Source organism: Chenopodium album, chromosome 8 (assembly GCF_948465745.1).
Source record: "Chenopodium album chromosome 8, dcCheAlbu1.1, whole genome shotgun sequence".
Classification (NCBI taxonomy): Eukaryota; Viridiplantae; Streptophyta; class Magnoliopsida; order Caryophyllales; family Amaranthaceae; genus Chenopodium; species Chenopodium album.
Genome location: NC_137841.1, coordinates 42,192,826 through 42,211,696, shown reverse-complemented (window position 1 = coordinate 42,211,696; position 18,871 = coordinate 42,192,826).

The window sequence follows — 18,871 nt, the reverse complement described above, 5'->3', positions numbered from 1 at the left end:
CCTTTTATGCATGTTTAAAGGGAATTTGCTACTTGTAATCACGCTTAATAAGATAATTAATAATCTTATTTAGGGTTAATATTCTTATAATTCAAGTGATCGCCAATAATAGTTTAATTGTGCATTAATATTCAACCAACATAGATTAAACAAGTTTATGGTTAATCCTATTGATTGCATGTTAGTCAGAAAGCGCATATGAATACTAATCAGAATAAAGTAGAGGCATATTATTATGGCAGTTTCAATCTCTTTTAGGTTGGATTTGTACCTTCATCCCCGAACTACCAGTCATGGTTCCAGACCTATTAGAGTTGACGATCTCTTAGATCGTTAAGGGGTGTAACCTTCACCTCGTGAACGGTTTACAAGTTCCTAAAACTTGTTGGCGACTCTTTTGCTCTATCTTCTTTCCTTTCGGACGCCACCGTACTTTAGTATATGATCACAGTGGGGTTCAAGCTAGGGATAATGATTGAAATATTTCCTACAATTATTTGCAACTCCAATGGGGAGGTTTTTTATTTTAATTCCTAAAATTTATTTTGACAATGATTTAGAATGAGTGGATGAGACTCGAAAAGTTCTATGTATTTCATGTGCATAATTTTGATTAACATTATTGTCATATGCATAAAAAAAGATCTATTTGGAAAGACCATCTGTAATGAGTTAAAACATAGGATTTTTACACGTAGGAAATTTGAGGAATATCTTTCACAACTTGGATCGAAATAATGCTGCGCGAAATTGGAAAATTTTATCGTGCACAGAAAGCTGCTGAGGCATGTAGGAACTAGTGTCAGAAAAAAGAGTTTAGCGCCACTGATTTGGCTCTTGTGCTAGGCGACAGCTTCTGTCGCCAGGCGCTAAAGCCAAATCGTTGGCTCCGGCCTCTATTCGCTGGCGCCAAGTTCTTCCAATACCGAGCCAGAAATATGCGTTCTAATTTGGACCAGTTTTTAGCACTGTTTACTCGATTCTACTTCCTGATTGTGTTTTCTCATTTTTCTGAAACCCATATGAGTTCTACATATGGACATAACCCTCTGGGAATTCATGCTCCATCTACCTGATTGAACGCTCTGTGCAACAAAGGGTACATCCGAGAATGTTGAATTCACCAAACCATGGAAGCGAGTTTTTCTTAACTCGCGGTGTCCCATCCACTCACGCCAACCCTTCATGGTTAGGCTTCCACGCGGTTCATCCAGACAATTAACTATGGACCCTCTTTTACTAACCCATATCCCGAACTTTAGAGAACTAGAGCCATGGTTAGGTTGCAAACTCATTGCATCATATCGTGCCAACTTGACTAATTGTGCATTATTTGTTGTGCATACTCTATGTGTTCTTCCTAACCGTTAGTTTGACTTGTGTTAAGACTAAATAAACTGATTTATGACTAAAAGAACTTTTCCTAATTAATTAATTAATTAATTTGAGTAATTAAAGTCTAATAATTTAATTAGAGTTGACTTAGTACGACTTTAGGCATACCCTGTAGAGTAATAATACCGAAAGCAGTTCCAGATCGACGTTCCAGCAATGGCGTCGAGATTTAAACTGCAGCGCCACTCTGTGGAGCGTAGAGCCTGGCGATAGTCCTTTCGTCTGGTGCTACACTGCAAAGAGAGGCGCCAGTCCTGTCGTTTTGGCGACAGTTTGGTTTATTGCTCGAGTCATCACCTTGTGTCTAATTGAACAGTTTGCTAATCAATTCGGTTAATTTTTACTGATGATGATACCGTGTCAAGTCGTTAATCGAGTCTAGGCACTAAGTCCCATGGTCTTACACAAAAGTCAAAGCATGTCACTTACACTCACCATATAAAGCACACACTAATATATATGCACACTTTGACCATGTCTAAGAGAGTCTTGTATGCGCGTATTTTCCGTCATTTTTTAGGGGGGTAAGTCGGATATTAATCCTCCAATTTAAACCACTTGTTTGAACCCTATACTTGATTCCCAAAAATATGCACCCTAATATGCACCCTATTTTTGCTTTTTTTTTTCTTTTTCAAAACCCGTAAAGTCAAAAGTCAATTTGAGTCAAGTCATTAAAACAAGATGGTTTAATTTACAGCGCGTGGTCAAGAAAGGAAGGGCGTTTGATCAAAGACAACCTTTTTATTCAAGTTCAACTTTTCGACAAACCAATCGCTCGAAAAAGGAAAGCTAAGAAGATAATGCCAACTCAAGAGGAAGTTAATGAACTCAGGAACCAATTGATTACTGTGACTGAAGCGTTGAAGGTTTTAACCCTCAAAATCGATGATCCTGTGAAGCAACAACAGATGGACCTTATGCAAGAAATTTTGAGCAAGTTGTCTAGTGACTACAAGTTACAAGGAATTAGCTAACAAGGGGTCTCGGTGGACAAGGATCTTCTTTTGCATAAGTTCAATGCCAACGACATCCCGAAATTCAAAGCGACCACTAGGTGAAAAAAGTGCTTTGGCAGTGGTTCAAACCCGGTCTAAGGCACCAGTTTGAACCGCTGCCTATGTGGGGGGTGCCAAATACCCCCCTTTTTAGCACCTGTTCAAAACCAGTGCCATATACCCAATTAGGCACCGGTTAACCGGTGCCTTTGACTGCTCTCCCGCCATTTTTTTTGGGTGGTAGCTATCTTAGGCACCGGTTAACCGGTGCCTATTTACCCAAAAAAAAAAAATTCTTCCAATTTTCGTGCAATAATATTTAAAAAAAAACTTGTTTCCAGCAATAATAATAACCTGTATTTCCAGCAATTATATTAAATAAAATAAATAATAATATTATTATTATAATTACTACTAATAATAATATTATTAATTATTACTATAAGATACAAAAATAAAATTAAAAACAAGAATTCAATTATATATATAGATATAAATATTCCCAAATGCAATACATTAAAAAAAAAAGTTTCTTACATATATATACAAATAATAGTAAGTAAATATATAATGAATAATAATATATATAGTTCAAAAGTTAACATAAATAATTTACAATTACAATGTCATTTACATGTTGAAGGTGATAAAAGACGCCAACATGTCACGAACTTCATTAAGCTCCTTGATTGTCAACGGACCATCCTTTTGGACCTTGCAAAACTTGAAATACAAAAACATTATGTTAAAATTAATTAATTAGGCAAAACAATATGTATTTTATCAAATATTACCTGTATGACTTCTATGTAGCCCATTTCCTATATTACTAATCAAATGAAATATTTATTTCTCATAACATGTCAATGTTGGGTAGTTGTATGTGTGTAAGCCCTAAAATTATATAGGAGAGCAATTTATTAAGGTTTATGACGCTTTTTACTCAAAATGGCCCGAATATGGCCTATATGACTTTACTTTGCCCATTTCCTACATTTCTTATTAAATGAACTTTATTTATCTCATAACATGTCAATATTATCTAGTTATAGGTTTATAAGGAAAAAAATCACATCAAAAGAGCATATTAACACATAATGGCCCTAATATGGCCCATATGACTTCTATTCAGCCCATTTTCTACCTTTATTGTCAAATGACCTTTTTGTTTCTCATAACATGTCATTATTGGGTAATATTAGGTGTCTAAGGCTAGAAATCACATCAATACATTATTTCAATAAGTTTAACAATGCATTTTACTCAACATGGCCCAAATAGGGCCTATATGAGTTTTATGTAGCCCATTTCCTACATTACTTATCAAATGAACTATTTCTTTCTCATAAAATATCAATTTTGGGTAGTTGTATGTGTATAAGCCCTAAAAGTGAATCAAAAGAGCATTTTATTAAGGTTTATGACGCTTTTTACTCAAAATGGCCCGAATATGGCCTATATGACTTTACTTTGCCCATTAACTACATTTATTATTAAATTAACTTTATTTATCTCATAACATGTCAATATTATCTAGTTATAGGTGTATACGGAAAGAAATCACATCAAAAGATCAGAGCATATTAACACAAAATGGCCCAAATATGGCCCATATGACTTCTATTCAGCCCATTTTATACCTTTCTTGTCAAATGACCTTTTTGTTTCTCATAACATGTCATTTTCGGGTAATATTAGGTGTCTAACGCTAGAAGTCACATCAATATAGCATTTCAATAAGTTTAACAACGCATTTTACTCAACATGGCCCAAATAGGGCCTATATGACTTTTATGTAGCCCATTTCCTACATTACTTATCAAATGAACTATTTCTTTCTCATAACATTTAAATGTTGGGTAGTTGTATGTGTGTAAGCCCAAAAATTGAATCAAAAGAACATTTTATTAAGGTTTATGACGCTTTTTACTCAAAATGGCCCGAATATGGCCTATATGACTTTACTTTGCCCATTTCCTACATATCTTATTAAATGAACTTTATTTATCTCATAACATGTCAATATTATCTAGTTATAGGTGTAGAAGGAAAGAAATCACATCAAAAGAGCATATTAACACAAAATGGCCCAAATATGGCCCATATGACTTCTATTCAGCCCATTTTCTACTTTCTTGTCAAATGACCTTTTTGTTTCTCATAACATGTCATTGTTGGGTAATATTAGGTGTCTAAGGCTAGAAATCCCATCAATATATCATTTCATTAAGTTTTAGGACTTACCTCATCAAGCTGTTGAGTGTCTGTACAATGAGTCACAATGTCAAGCATGAATCTCATCACATACAAAGCACAATCAAGTCCATTCTCTTGTTGTGCGCACTAGCATATGACAAACAAATCACGTCATTGAAACATGCAAAGGAAATTAGAAAATATTTACTAACATAGATTTTGAAGATAATCACAATATCATGTAAATTACCAACGGTGACTTCCATGTTGGACCCTTTGGAGCACGCAATGTAGCTTCTTCATAACACTGTAGTAAAAAAAGTACATTCAAATTTGATTAGTCGTATGACTACTAAATTAGTTATTATTAGCAATAATCATCACTAGGTAGCTATATATATTTACTTTTGCAATACAGACTTCACGAGCCACTTCTCCGATGTTCGAGCTGAATCAAGGTGATAAATTGTGTTATTGGAATTACAAATCACCATGAGGCTCCAATGCTCCCTACATAAGTTCATAATAGACAAGCAAATTAATATTTAGGAGTCAACATATAATGAGGCCAAATCGATTGAATTTGACATGGTTAGACTTACTCTTTATAACTTGGGGCGAATATGAACTTGTCTCCCGCACGCGCGGATTCCTTGATACTTTGCTCAAAATAGTACAACACGTCATGAGGGTTTCCTATGATTCTAGTAGTGGTTAACTGCTCGGGGCATAACCACCCAACTTTAAAAGGAGAATCAGTTTCAGTTAAGTGCTCCTGTAGTGCTCTGCGTGCATGAACATTGAATAATTAATCAGATGTAGGATAATCACCATCAATTTGAATAACTTGGAAAAAAGTGTAGATTATGTGGGCATTGAAGTACCTCATGAATGTTTGAATGAGGGAAATTTTAAGCTTTGCACCACGTAGAAATTCCTTCACATCTTCTTTGCTGATCCATGCAACTGCATCCTCATCATAGTGGAACATTGCCTTAGGAAGTGCAACTTCCATGGGATCGACCAAATGACAAGCACGGTTGTGAAGAAAGGTCATGTCAGCAGAGAGCGATCGAAGAACAATGTCTTCAACTAGTGGAGTAGGTTGCATGGGTGAACCTTTCGAAGAGTGCAACTTCGACGCTTGTTCACTCTTGGACATTTGTTAACTTAGCTTCTTCTTAGTTTGATCAATGCTTTTAGGTTTGTCCACCCTCTTTCTCTTTGAAGTTTTGCTTGCATGCGAAATCTGAAATAGTTTGAGAAAGAATAAGTTTATAAGTTGAGAAATGAAGAAAATGGCTTTATTTTTATGAAATGGGCCCAAAAACTTTAGAACTTTGCTTCTTTTATGTAATTTCAACACACAATCACTTATAAATATGTAATTATTATATGGTTTGAGAATGTATAAGTTTATAAGTTGAGAAATGAAGAAAATAGGCAAGTGAGTAGCCATTTCGGCTCAAAATGGCTTTATTTTAATGAAATGCGCCAAAAAACTTAGAACTTTTCTTCTTTTATGCAATTTTAACTCACAATCACTTATACATATGTAATTATGATATGGTTTGAGAATGAATAAGTTTTTAAGTTTAGAAATGAAGAAAATAGGCAAGTGAGAAGCCATTTCGGCTCAAAATGGCTTTATTTTGATGAATTGGACCCAAAACCTTAGAATTTAGCGATTTTTATGTAATTTCAACTGACAACCACTTATAAATATGTGATTATGAGTTTTTTTGAGATTCAAGGAGTTTATAAGTTAAGAAGTGAAGAAAATAGGCAAGTGAGTAGCCATTTCGGCTCAAAATGGCTTTATTTTTATGAAATGCACCAAAAAACTTAGAACTTTGCTTCTTTTATGCAATTTTAACTCACAATTACTTATACATATGTAATTATGATATTTTTTGAGAATGAATAAATTTGCAAGTTGAGAAATGTAGAAAATAGGCAAGTGAGAAGCCATTTCGGCTCAAAATGGCTTTATTTTGATGAATTAGACCCAAAACCTTAGAACTTAGCGATTTTTATGTAATTTCAACGGACAACCACTTATAAATATGTGATTATGAGATTTTTTGAGATGCAAGTAGTTTATAAGTTGAGAAATGAAGAAAATAGACAAGTGAGTAGCCATTTCGGCTCAAAATGGCTTTATTTTGATGAAATGTGCCAAAAAACATAGAACTTTGCTTCTTTTATGCAATTTCAACTCACAATAACTTATACATATGTAATTATGAGATGTTTTGTTATGCAAGTAGTTTATTAATTCACATCATAAGGAAATAGGCATGCGAAAAGCCATTCCGCATAGTTTTTTTTTTAAAAAAAAATAAATAAAATTGCTCAATTTTTTTTTTAATAAAATATGCAAGTTCCGCCAAACCGGAACACCTGAGGGAGCCGCCCCCGCTGCTGGAACAGCGAAGGCAGCCCGTACCGAGGCCACAGCAGCCTCGGCAGCCACCTGCCAAGGTTGTAGCAGCCTCGGCAGGCGGCTGCCATGGCTGCTGGAGCCTCGGCAGCAGCCTGCCTGGGCTACTGCAGCCTTGGCAAGCGATTGCCAAGGCTGCAGCAGCCCAGGCAGGCTGCTGCCGAGGCTACAACAGCCATGGCAGTCGCCTGCCGAGGCTACAACAGCCATGACAACCGCTGCCGGGGCTGCTGCAGCCAAGGCAGCCTGCTGCCGGGGCTGCTGCAGCCAAGGCAGCCTGCTGCCGGGGCTGCTTCAGCCACTGCAGCCGCTCCCGGGGCTGCGTGATTCTAATGCCTGAGCAGCCCCGACAGCGGCTGTCGAGTCCGGAGCTGCCTGGGCAGCGGCTCTCGAGGTCTAAGTTGGCCGGGCAATCGCTCCGGATTCCGGAGCAGCGCAGGGAGCACCAGCCAAGGTCGCCGCTGCCTCGGTATCAGAGATGGGGGCCGGGGAGTCGTCCTATTTTCGCGGTTTTATTTTTAGAGTACCTAACGGTTATATAACACTTACAAAAATTGAGAAATAAATAATTTACCTCCTTATTAATTAACTTGACCCATGCACGTGGCCAATCAACGAAGCTACCTATAGCTTGCTAAAGCTTTGTTATCTCAACCTCCTCTATCGGTACGGGTAGTGGGATGTCTTCGAACCCCACAACCACTGAATCGATCCCAACCGAGTAATGATGTGGCCCCGCCGTAGCACCCGTCGCGGTTGGGCACTACCATACGCCACCCAACTCAACGCCGTACTATTTGCATGCCCCGGGGCTAGAAGTCCACACCGGGTGTCTTCCTACACAAGTATTAATATAAAAAGAAGATAGTTACATAAAAAATTTACAACAGCATAGATAAATATAACAAAATTCATTAAGGTAGAGGGTTACAAATCACCAGTAACTTTAGAAATTCATGCGGTGTTGGATTTTCAAGCTCCCTCGAGTCCGCATGTGTAGGAGTAGGAACCTGCAACAGTACATCAATCATTGCACCTCGAATCTCAATTAACTCAGTATTTTAAAACTTTTAATAATCCAATTGATTTTACCTCAGGTGGCACATCTTCACCACGTATCTCATCTCCTCCATGTCTATCATCTTCTCCTTGCCCTTTTGGTTGAGAACATGAGTCGACTAGGGTACTCGTGAGGAACGACAAAGTCGGTAAGTTCATCTGCTTCGCCCAAGCATTGAATTCACCAACTAACTCGTTGCGTAATTGTTCCTTAATTGATGCCACATTGGCATCCAACTCCCTCGGTGAGTTAACACTGGCTCGAGATCTACCCGATTTTTTGTATTCGGGACCCATCACCTTTTTCCATCCAAGCAATGACCCTCCCGAACCTCCTACTCATCCTGAATGGTATGGCCTACCCAAAGCCATGATGAAAGGGTTATTCTCCACACTTGGTTCAAATTTGCCCTCCACCAGCTCTTGAGTGTGCTCAAGCTATAGCATAAGGAAAAATGAGGTCAGTAAAACAGTTAATGGTTTGTACAGTGATTTAGATGCAAAAGTGACTTAAATTCAACAATTCATAGGTAACTTACAAGCTTATCTGCCAGTTTTTTTGCTTCCGGACCCTTGATGACCCATTTTTCGGTTTCCTTATCAAACGTATGGAGAGAACAAAATAAATCACTGGCACGAATCACCAATGTAGTGATCGTGGAACTAGAGGGTTCCTTCGATGCCACTAGAAGCGATTTAGGGTATAAACCCGAATCGACCCACTTAGGTCTCTTTTCACCAAAAGTCTTAGGACCCATACGATGGACGTATTCTGCATTCTTTTTATTTTTCTCTCGATGTTCCTACAAAACTAAAAATGTTAGTATCATTGCTACAAAAAGAGTCAAGCTATTATTCAATTGAGATCAGATTTACACAAACTTACAATGTCTTTCTTTTGAGTCTTCATTCTAACAAACTCTTCCCAATCATCTTTTGACACGGTCGTCCATATTTGCCATGGGAGAAGATCATCCTGATCAGCTTTCTTCTTCTTTGATTTCTTCTTCTTCTTGTAGATCCATCCATTAGTCAAGTTGGTCTTAAAGCCTCTGAATCTTTCCGCTAATAAAGATTCAAACACCCTTCTCTTCTCGGGATAATTAGGAATAAAAAACAGCCTATGCAAGCACAGATTAAAACCGATTATTAGTTTCTATTTAGTAACAACCATAAGGTTAAAGTATCTTAAATTGTCTAAATGTGCCAAAAACACACTTACCCTTGTATCATCCCAAAATGTTTGAATCAAACCCGGAGGTACTTGCCGTATTACAAGTGTAATGGGGTTTTACCGCGCACATTTGCTAACTTGATTAGCATATTGTCGACGCCATTTGGGCCCGGGTTGGCCGTTTTTGTCATACTCCAAGACCATGGGACCGTCCGGTTTCTTAAAGCTTCTCGTCGGACCCCTTCTTTTTCTTTGAGCCGGTGCCTTTCCCTCCCCCCCTCCACCACTGGTGTTGTTTTGATCTTGTCCTTGGCCATGAGTTTCAGGAGTCAGATTCTCACCAACAATCTCACATGTTGTATTTTCAATAGGCGGTGCACATTCAGCTGAAATTTCAAATTCTTCAAGCCTACGCTCGAACTCATATTGAGCCTGATCCTCTGGCTCACCCAAGTCATCCTCCTTATTCACATCATAAGGCTTATCATCGTCCTCGTCCTCATCCTCATACTCGTCCTCATACTCATCATCGTCAATGTCCTCTACACAATGAGGATCACGATCGTCCGCCATGAGATATAAGCACCTGACAAAGCAATCATAAAACAATATTAGTGTATAGTAAAGTATATGCATGACAGTTCATACATAAAACAAAGGAGTTGGGTTAAGTAGAAGCTATTTAAGCCATTTTCACCTACTTATGGTCCTATAACCTTGTATATGCATGATAATGAGTACACTTAGGCAATTTCAAACTACAAACATGTTAAATATAATGAATATAGGTTGTTATAATGAATAAATGATAGTTCATACACAAAACAAAGGAGTTGGGTTAAGTAGAAGCTATTTAAGCCATTTTCACCTACTTATGGTCCTATAACCTTGTATATGCAGGATAATGAGTACACTTAGGCAATTTCAAACTACAAACATGTTAAATATAATGAATATATGTTGTTAGAATGAATAAATGTTAGTTCATACACAAAACAATGGAGTTGGGTTAAGTAGAAGCTATTTAAGCCATTTTCACCTACTTATGGTCCTATAACCTTGTATATGCATGATAATGAGTACACTTAGGCAATTTCAAACTACAAACATGTTAAATATAATGAATATAGGTTGTTAGAATGAATAAATGTTAGTTCATACACAAAACAAAGGAGTTGGGTTAAGTAGAAGCTATTTAAGTCATTTTCACCTACTTATGGTCCTATAACCTTGTATATACATGATAATGAGTACACTTAGGCAATTTTAAACTACAAACATGTTAAATATAATGAATATAGGTTGTTAGAATGAATAAATGTTAGTTCATACACAAAACAAAAGAATTGGGTTAAGTAGAAGCTATTTAAGCCATTTTCACCTACTTATGGTCCTATAACCTTGTATATGCATGATAATGAGTACACTTAGGCAATTTCAAACAACAAATATGTCATTTTTGCCTACTTATGCTCCTATATATATGGTAATTAAACTATATTTGCAATGAAACCATTACTAACTTTTAATCAAACTACCGCAATCTAAAATTCCTTCGTTGTGGTCTGATCGCATATAACCTGCTTCGTTGTCTATGTCATTTAGTACAACAGGTCTAGGAACAGTGAAAGGTGCTGAATCATCAAACACATCATATTCTTGCTCATCCTCAACATCTCCAATGCCTAGGATTTTTCTTTTGCTAGCTAGCACTATAAACCATTTTGAATCCATTTGGTCAGTTATGCAGAACACTTGCTTAGCTTGAGATGCAAGGATAAATGGTCCGCACTATCATTCAAGTGGCCAAGATCTACAAGAGTAAATTCCTCATATTTGACGTTACGCCTGATATTATCAACCCACTTACACTTGAAAAGAGCAACCGTGAAGTCACAATAATCAAGCTCCCATATTTCTTGAATTCGACCATAGTATGACAACTCTGCATCGACAGGTGATATATCCTTAGAATTTGCAAACTCCCTTGACGATGACACAAGAGTTACACCACTGTTTTGGGTGGAGGAAGATTTCAAATCACGACCCTCGGTCCAAAAAGTGTACCCATTGATGTCATGTCCCTCAAATGAACGGACATCATCCCTAGGACCGTACGCAAGCCACTGTACTATATCGGTCACATTAGTATCATACAATCCACTCATTACTTGATCACAAAACCAATTAACAAACCTCTTATTATGCAACTGCATAAGTGCCCTTTCACCTTTGGATGGAAATTCCTCACGCAAACTAGCCATGTGCTCGTCTAAATATGGGTGCACATCTGAAACATGGTGCAACACATAAAGGTGTGCTTGTAAGAACTGATCTCAGTCTAGTGACATTCGTTTCGACCCAATTGTGCCATGACCATCAAGTCTACCTTCATTTCGAGAAGTAGGAAGACCAATAGGTTGAGTAAGGGCTATGTAGTCCGCCACAAAGTTACCTATCTCCTCACCCACGGTCCCTTGCATCATACTTCCTTCAGGGTGAGCCCGGTTCCGTACTTTATCTTGTAATGTACCCATGTGTCTTTCAAAAGGGTAGCACCACCTCATGAACACTAGACCGCACAACTTAATATTACGCACCAAATGAAGAAACAGATGAACCATTATGTCAAAAAATGAGGGTGGGAAATACATCTTAAATTTGCACAAAGTCACAACCACATCTGCTTGTAAAGCATCTAGTGTACAAGGATCAAGAACTTTTCCACAAATTGTATTAAAAAATGAACAAAGGCGTGTAATCGCTTCCCTCACGTGTTTCGGTAGAATACCACGGATTGCAATCGGTAGGAATACTTGCATCATAATGTGACAATCATGGGATTTCATACTTGTCAGCTTCAAATCTCCATTTAAGGTTACAAATCTTTTCATGTTAGATGAGTACCCTGATGGAACCTTAATGTCGTACAGACATGCACAAAACATACGTTTCTCTACCCTTGAAAATGTATAGCAAGCCGGGGGTAAATAATTATTTTCATCCTTCCCTTTACCCTTAACTTTCTTCTTTGACCCATCTTTGGCCTTTCCCTTTCCCTTGCTCTTCTCCTTCCCTTTTTTCGAACCATTTTCATCTTCTATTCTCAGCTCCTTCCCATTTCTAACCTTTTCTTGAGGCCACAATTCTGGACAAATCCCCATCTCTTTTAAATCTAACCGTGCACCCTTTCCGTCCTTTGTTTTGCCTGGGATATTCATAAGCATCCCCAAAAGAGCATCACACACATTCTTCTCTATATGCATCACATCAAGACAATGCCTAACGTCATGTGATCTCCAGTACGAAAGCTTCCAAAAGATTGATTCTTTCTTAAACAGAGCAGCTAAGACCACAAATTTTTCTGATTTTCCAAACACCGTCCGTATCCCTTTCACCCGAGCACTAATCTCAGCACCAGTCAATGGTCTAGGCATAGTATCCTCTTCCACGGTTCCATCGAAAGCCTTTTTCTGCCTACGGTACGGGTGATCATGCCTAAGGAACCTTCGAGTCCGTAGGTAGACATCTTTGTGAGAATGAGTTAGGTATACGCTTGATGTGTCATCAATACATATGGGGCATGCTTTTTTCCCTTTGACCTTGTACCCACACAAGTTGCCATATGCAGGGAAGTCATTCATGGTCCACATAAGGGCTGCATGCAATGTGAACATCTCGTTCTGATGAGCATCGAAAACGGAAACCCCTTCGTCCCACATCTTTCTCAAGTTGTCAATAAGCGGCGCAAGGTAAACATCTATGTCGTTTCCAGGTTGCTTAGGGCCAATTATTCGCAATGAAAGCATTACATACTTACGTTTCATGCATAGGCGTGGAGGCAAATTATAAATCACTAAAAGTACCGGCCATGTGTTGTGTTGGGTACTAAGAGTGCCAAATGGATTCATCCCGTCCGTGCACAACCCAAGCCTTAAATTTCTGACTTCATTACCAAATTCCTCAAACTTCAAATCAATGTTCTTCCACTGTGGAGAGTCAGCTGGATGTTTTAGCATTCTGTTTTTCTTTCTTCCCTCTGCATGCCACCTCAAGTTTTTAGTGTCTTTTAGTATTGAGAACAGACGCTTAAACCTTGGAATAATGGGAAGATACCACAACACCTTAGCAGGAGGTCCCTCCGTGCCAGGATTGCAACTCATGCGCTTGTACCGCGACCGCTTGCATCGTGGACACTCCTGTAGTTGTTCATACTCATTTCGATACAGAATACAGTCATTAGGACATGTATGTATCTTCTTATACTCCAAACTAAAGGGACACATGAGCTTCTTTGCGTAATATTAAAACTTAGGAATTTCATTCCCATCAGGTAACATATCACTTAATGCGGTCAACAAAGAAGTAAAACTAATGTCCATCCACCCATGCTTCGACTTAATGTTGAAAAGTGTTAGCACGGCCGATAGTTTGGAGTATTTTTTGCACCCGGGATACAAAGGCTTTTTGGAAGCCTCCGATAATAACTCAAACACTTCACCTTCAACACCATGCAACATCTCATCCAATTGTTCATCCTCGACCTCATCCGCCTGATCATCATCGGCTCCATCCTCACCATTATCAACAATATAGTCATCATTCTCGTATTCCTCGTCCACATGAATCTCATTTCTTCTAACACGCACATCATTCCGATCAAGATCCCCACTATACTCTCCACTTTTTCCGTGCTAAATCCACACATGGTATAAATGCCTAAACCCACAACATAATACATGATCTCTAATGATTTCAACACTATCGACCACATTCACATTATTACAATCAAACCAAGGACAATAAAGGCCTTTGCCACCCAGTTTGCGTTGATAAGCTAAAGCCCTCTCGCAAAACTCTTGAACCCCATTCCAAAATTCCAATGTATCGCGTCTACCATACATCCAACCACGATCCTTCTCCATTTAATAAATTGTCTCTAAACATATATAGCAACATATAATGAATAATGTGTAATTGCTACATATTTTATGTAAATCAAATTCAAGTACAAAACGTTAATATACCATTCATATAGTGAAAAAATGCATGTTTCCAAAGGGTCCTTATCACTCCAACCTAATCCATCCTTGAATGTCTACTCTCACTAGTGAATGTATGTCAACTTTCTAATTTTAAGGAAAATCCGGCAGCATTTCCCCCTAGTTCTCCAAGTACACGATGTAGATAATTAATTACCCACATATGTACCCAGAGAACATAGTGAGGAAATGGTAAGCCAAGATGTTCCTTAAAATCGAAAAGAAAACATACATTCACCACCTAAGTGAGAGTACACATTCAAGAACAGTCCCAACCGGGGACTATTCAATACTCTCTCCTAATGAGAAAGCCTTGAACGAGTATCTAGGCATATGATGATGCAAGTATTCTATGTATTGTTGTGTTTATTTGAAATTAAACAATACACAAGTATCAATTTCATGAATAAACTTTTATTAAATGGATAAATAGAAAGAAATATAGCTAAGTAAAGTTTATAAGTCATACCAATATAGCAACTACCCACTTGAGCTCAATTTGTAGTCCTCAAGCTAAACTCGTGCTTCAATTCACAAATCTATTAAAAAAAAAAAATTAGCAAAGTCACTAATTCTCTAATATATTCACAATTGTCTAATGTATTCACAATTTTCTAATTTATTCACAACTAATTAAGTGGCAATATCACTATTTCTCTAATTTATGCACAATTCTCTAATTTAATCACAATTCTCTAAATTATTCACAATTCTCTAATTTATTGACAATTTTCTAATTTATTCACAACTAATTATTAACAAGGTCACTAATTCTCTAATATATTCACAATTACCCATTAAAACAACCTAAAATTACACATAATAACATAGCAAAATTCAACTAATTAAGTAACATTTTTACTAATCTCTACTATATTCAAAAGTACTCATTAAATCAACCTTAAAATAACCCATTAAAACATACAAAATTTTCAACTAAGGAACAATGTATAACAAAATTACTCTAACCTACAATATGTATCCAAAATTTCTAAATATACAACCAATTCAAAAATTAAAAAAACTAGGGTAAAATTATATACATTCCTTGACTTTAATTTGCTTAACAATAATTGTTCAAAATGCTATTGAAAATAATATAATTACATATTTCAAAATAATTGTTCAATTTTTTAACAAAAAAATAAAAACTTACCCTAATAAACTAGTTGGAGGTGGAAGAAGCTAAGGAGAGGAGAGATTGAGGACGACCCTAGTAGTGGAGGAAGCAGCGGTGGTGCGCAATGGTGGAGGCAGCGCTGCGGTGGAGTGGTGGATGCGGTGCGCGGTGGTGGAACAAGTAGCAATGGCTGTTGTGTTTCAAAAAATGCAAGGGATTGAAAGAGAAAGAAAGGGAAAACATAAGGGCAGGGGAGGAATGAAAGAGAGGGGCGGTGGTTTTCGACACCTCTGGTGGCCAGTGAAGGTGGAGGCTGTGGTGTAGGGAAAAAGGGGAGGCACTTCAGTTCGCTCTAATGGAACAGTACGTGAATCTAAGGGATAGAATGAAGGGAATGAAAGAGAAAGAGAGGAAGAAGAAAGGAAAAGCCGCGTTTTTTTTTTTTAATTTGGCACCGGTTCAAATGGCACTGGTTCAAACCGGTGCCTTTTTAATTTTTAGCACCGGTTCAGGCCAAACCAGTGCCTTTTCTCTTTTTGTAAAATCCCGCCCATTTCTAGACCGTTTTTGGCCACCGGTTTGGCTTGAACCAGTGCCATATGGGGGCTGCCTATTGCTATTTTTCTACTAGTGGGTTGACAATCCTTATTTTCACCTAAGAGCTTTCGAAACAATAATGAGCATTAAGGGTATTGACAAGAAGGTGTTTCACTCTTTGCTTTCTCTATCTCTTGAAAGCGTTTGCCAACAGTGGTTCTTCTCTCTTGAGAAATAAAGAACCTCTACTTGGGAATCCATAGTAAACGCTTTCATTGATAGGTACAAGTGCAACATTCAAGTTGAAACTGACTATAGGGATCTTGAAATTCTCAAGCATAAGGAGAATGAAGGTTTCACTTCTTTCTTCAACAAATGGAGAGAAACCTCTGCTGGGATGATTGAAGTACCAAGCGAGAAAGAATCTGTGAGGTTGTTCATCAAGAACCTTCAAGAGAAGTACTCCAAGCATCTTAAATACCAGAATAATCTCCATACCTTCAAGGCCGTCTATGACATTAGAATTAATATTGAAGACGACCTGGCTAACCTGAAAGCTGCTAACAGTAACTCCAACAGTGGCTGGAAAGGCAAGAAGCTTCTTTTTCCAAAACCACCCACTCAAACAATGTTAGCACCTTTTATTTAAGTGAAGTCCTTGCTATGAATAACCAAGGGCAAAAGAAACCATTTAGGAGGAACTTTACTCCTATAGGTATGAGTTATGACACCACATTTGACCGACTAAATGCAAAAGGTCTTATAACTCCTAATGGACCATTTGGGACCCACCGGTCGAGCAGAGGACAACTAACTGGAACCACAATGCACATTGTAAATATCACCAAAGTATGGGCCATCTTACCGAGAATTGTTGGAAGCTTAAGGAAGTTATCCAAGATTTAATCGATAACAGCAAACTGCCATTGCCTCCTGCCAGTAAGAAGCCAAGCATTGACAATGCACCTCTCGCTCATTCCTTGGACATCTCTGATGAAGAAAACGAGATTGATCCCTCATCTCTCATCAAACCTATTGAAGGAATTCATGCTATCGAAGAAGAGGAGGAGATCTTTTTCGATGCCATGGATAAATTTCCTGAACCAGCAAGCAAAGAGGATGTACGGTTGCTTACATGAAACAGTTCAAGAACACCTATGCAAACTACGCAACAAGTTCCCATATCTATCATAGAAGACAATGATATTGTCAAACAGTTCAAGAAAACCAAGGTTGAAAAGAATATATGGAAGCTTGTAGCAACATCTCGAGAACATAGGTTGGCAGTGATGAATGCCTTGGACAAGATAGGGATAGATTCTGACACCACTCCTGAGGGGTTGGCTAACATCCTTACGAGTGCTCTCCTTAGTCCTATCAAGTTGATCACCTTTTCTAACAAGGATTTACCTCTAGAAGGTGACAAGCATTATAAAGCACTAAACCTCACAGTAGTTTGCAAGAGAATGAACGTCCCTATGACTCTTGTAGACAATGGATCGACAATTAATGTCTGTCCACTCAGAGTTTTGAGGATGCTAGGCATAAGGGATGAAGACTTAACCCCGCTAACACGAGGAATAAGAGCTTATGATAACACTCTTCGTCAAGCTCTTGGCAAGATTACCATGAATATCACGGCGGGAGCGATAGAACACGCTACTACATTTCAAGTGGTAGATATCAAAGCTTCATTCAACTTACTGTTGGGACGCCCTTGGCTTCATGACTAAAGGCCGTCCCTTCATCGCTTCACCAACAGGTAAAAGCCATAGTTGGGGAATTCATATTACAATCGATGCTTCACCACCCATGAGGATTACAACTATAGAAAATCCAATCATCAATGTGGAGCACGATGAAGACGATGAAGACTTGTAGGGATTTAATGAAGAGGTCTCCTTAATCGAAGAGGATGAAAGGACCCCTCTCTACAACGACTCCCACTCCAATATGATAGTGAACACTATTCTGAAGAAACAAGGGCATTTTCCTTGAATGACTCTAGGAAAGAAGAAAAGAATAGAAAAATCGCTGGAATTACTTGGCCTCCCTAAGTTAGACACTTTAAAACTTGGTTTCGAACCGACTCGGGAAGATCTCAAGTGAGACCAGGAAAAGTCAAAGGCGAGTACGAACGCTCGCATCCAAAAGAAAACAATCCCAATGGATCAGTATCCTCTTACTCTCAATGGACAATTCATAGAAAAAGGAGAGGACTATCCATGCTACGAATTTCCCGAACCTTTTGTTGTAAATGGCATAAGGCAACTGGGATTCAAAATTTTCCTAGATTGCTATTTTCTAGATGAAATCCCAACTCATATCCTCAAGGAGAAAGCACCCCCTTGCTTTGACTTAATGTCATGGGATTACTATTTGGGCGAGAAAAATATTAGCCGACGTACATAGAGGATAACTCCTCGCTCATCCAAACGGTCCACCAAAGCGAAAACTTTGACCCCTCAAAGCTCATCACTCCAGCGGAAGGATCACTACAAGGATGGCACAGGACAATCAAGGTGAATACTCTAAGTGGAAAAAGAATCTCCATTACCACAGGGCAAGGACCGATGTTCGAAGAGTCATCTGAGTCAGAGTCAGATTCCTTTCCTATAGAGTCATCTAAGTCCTTAATTGTAGCACCCCCTTCTTCTATCTCTTCCCCTAGGATAGTTAGCAATCAAGTCCCTGAGGACATATCTCTTTTCGATGTAATGATTTCTGAGTTTAATAATATGTCTTCTTCCTCTTACTCCTCGTGCTTTTCTTTAACCCAAGATGACGAGCATTGCTTAACTAACAATGAAAATTTCAAAGAAATTATTAAAGCAATGGAAACACTTGAAAAGAAAACACCGATAATTGAGGAAACTGAGACGGTTGATATCTCAAATGATTCAACCA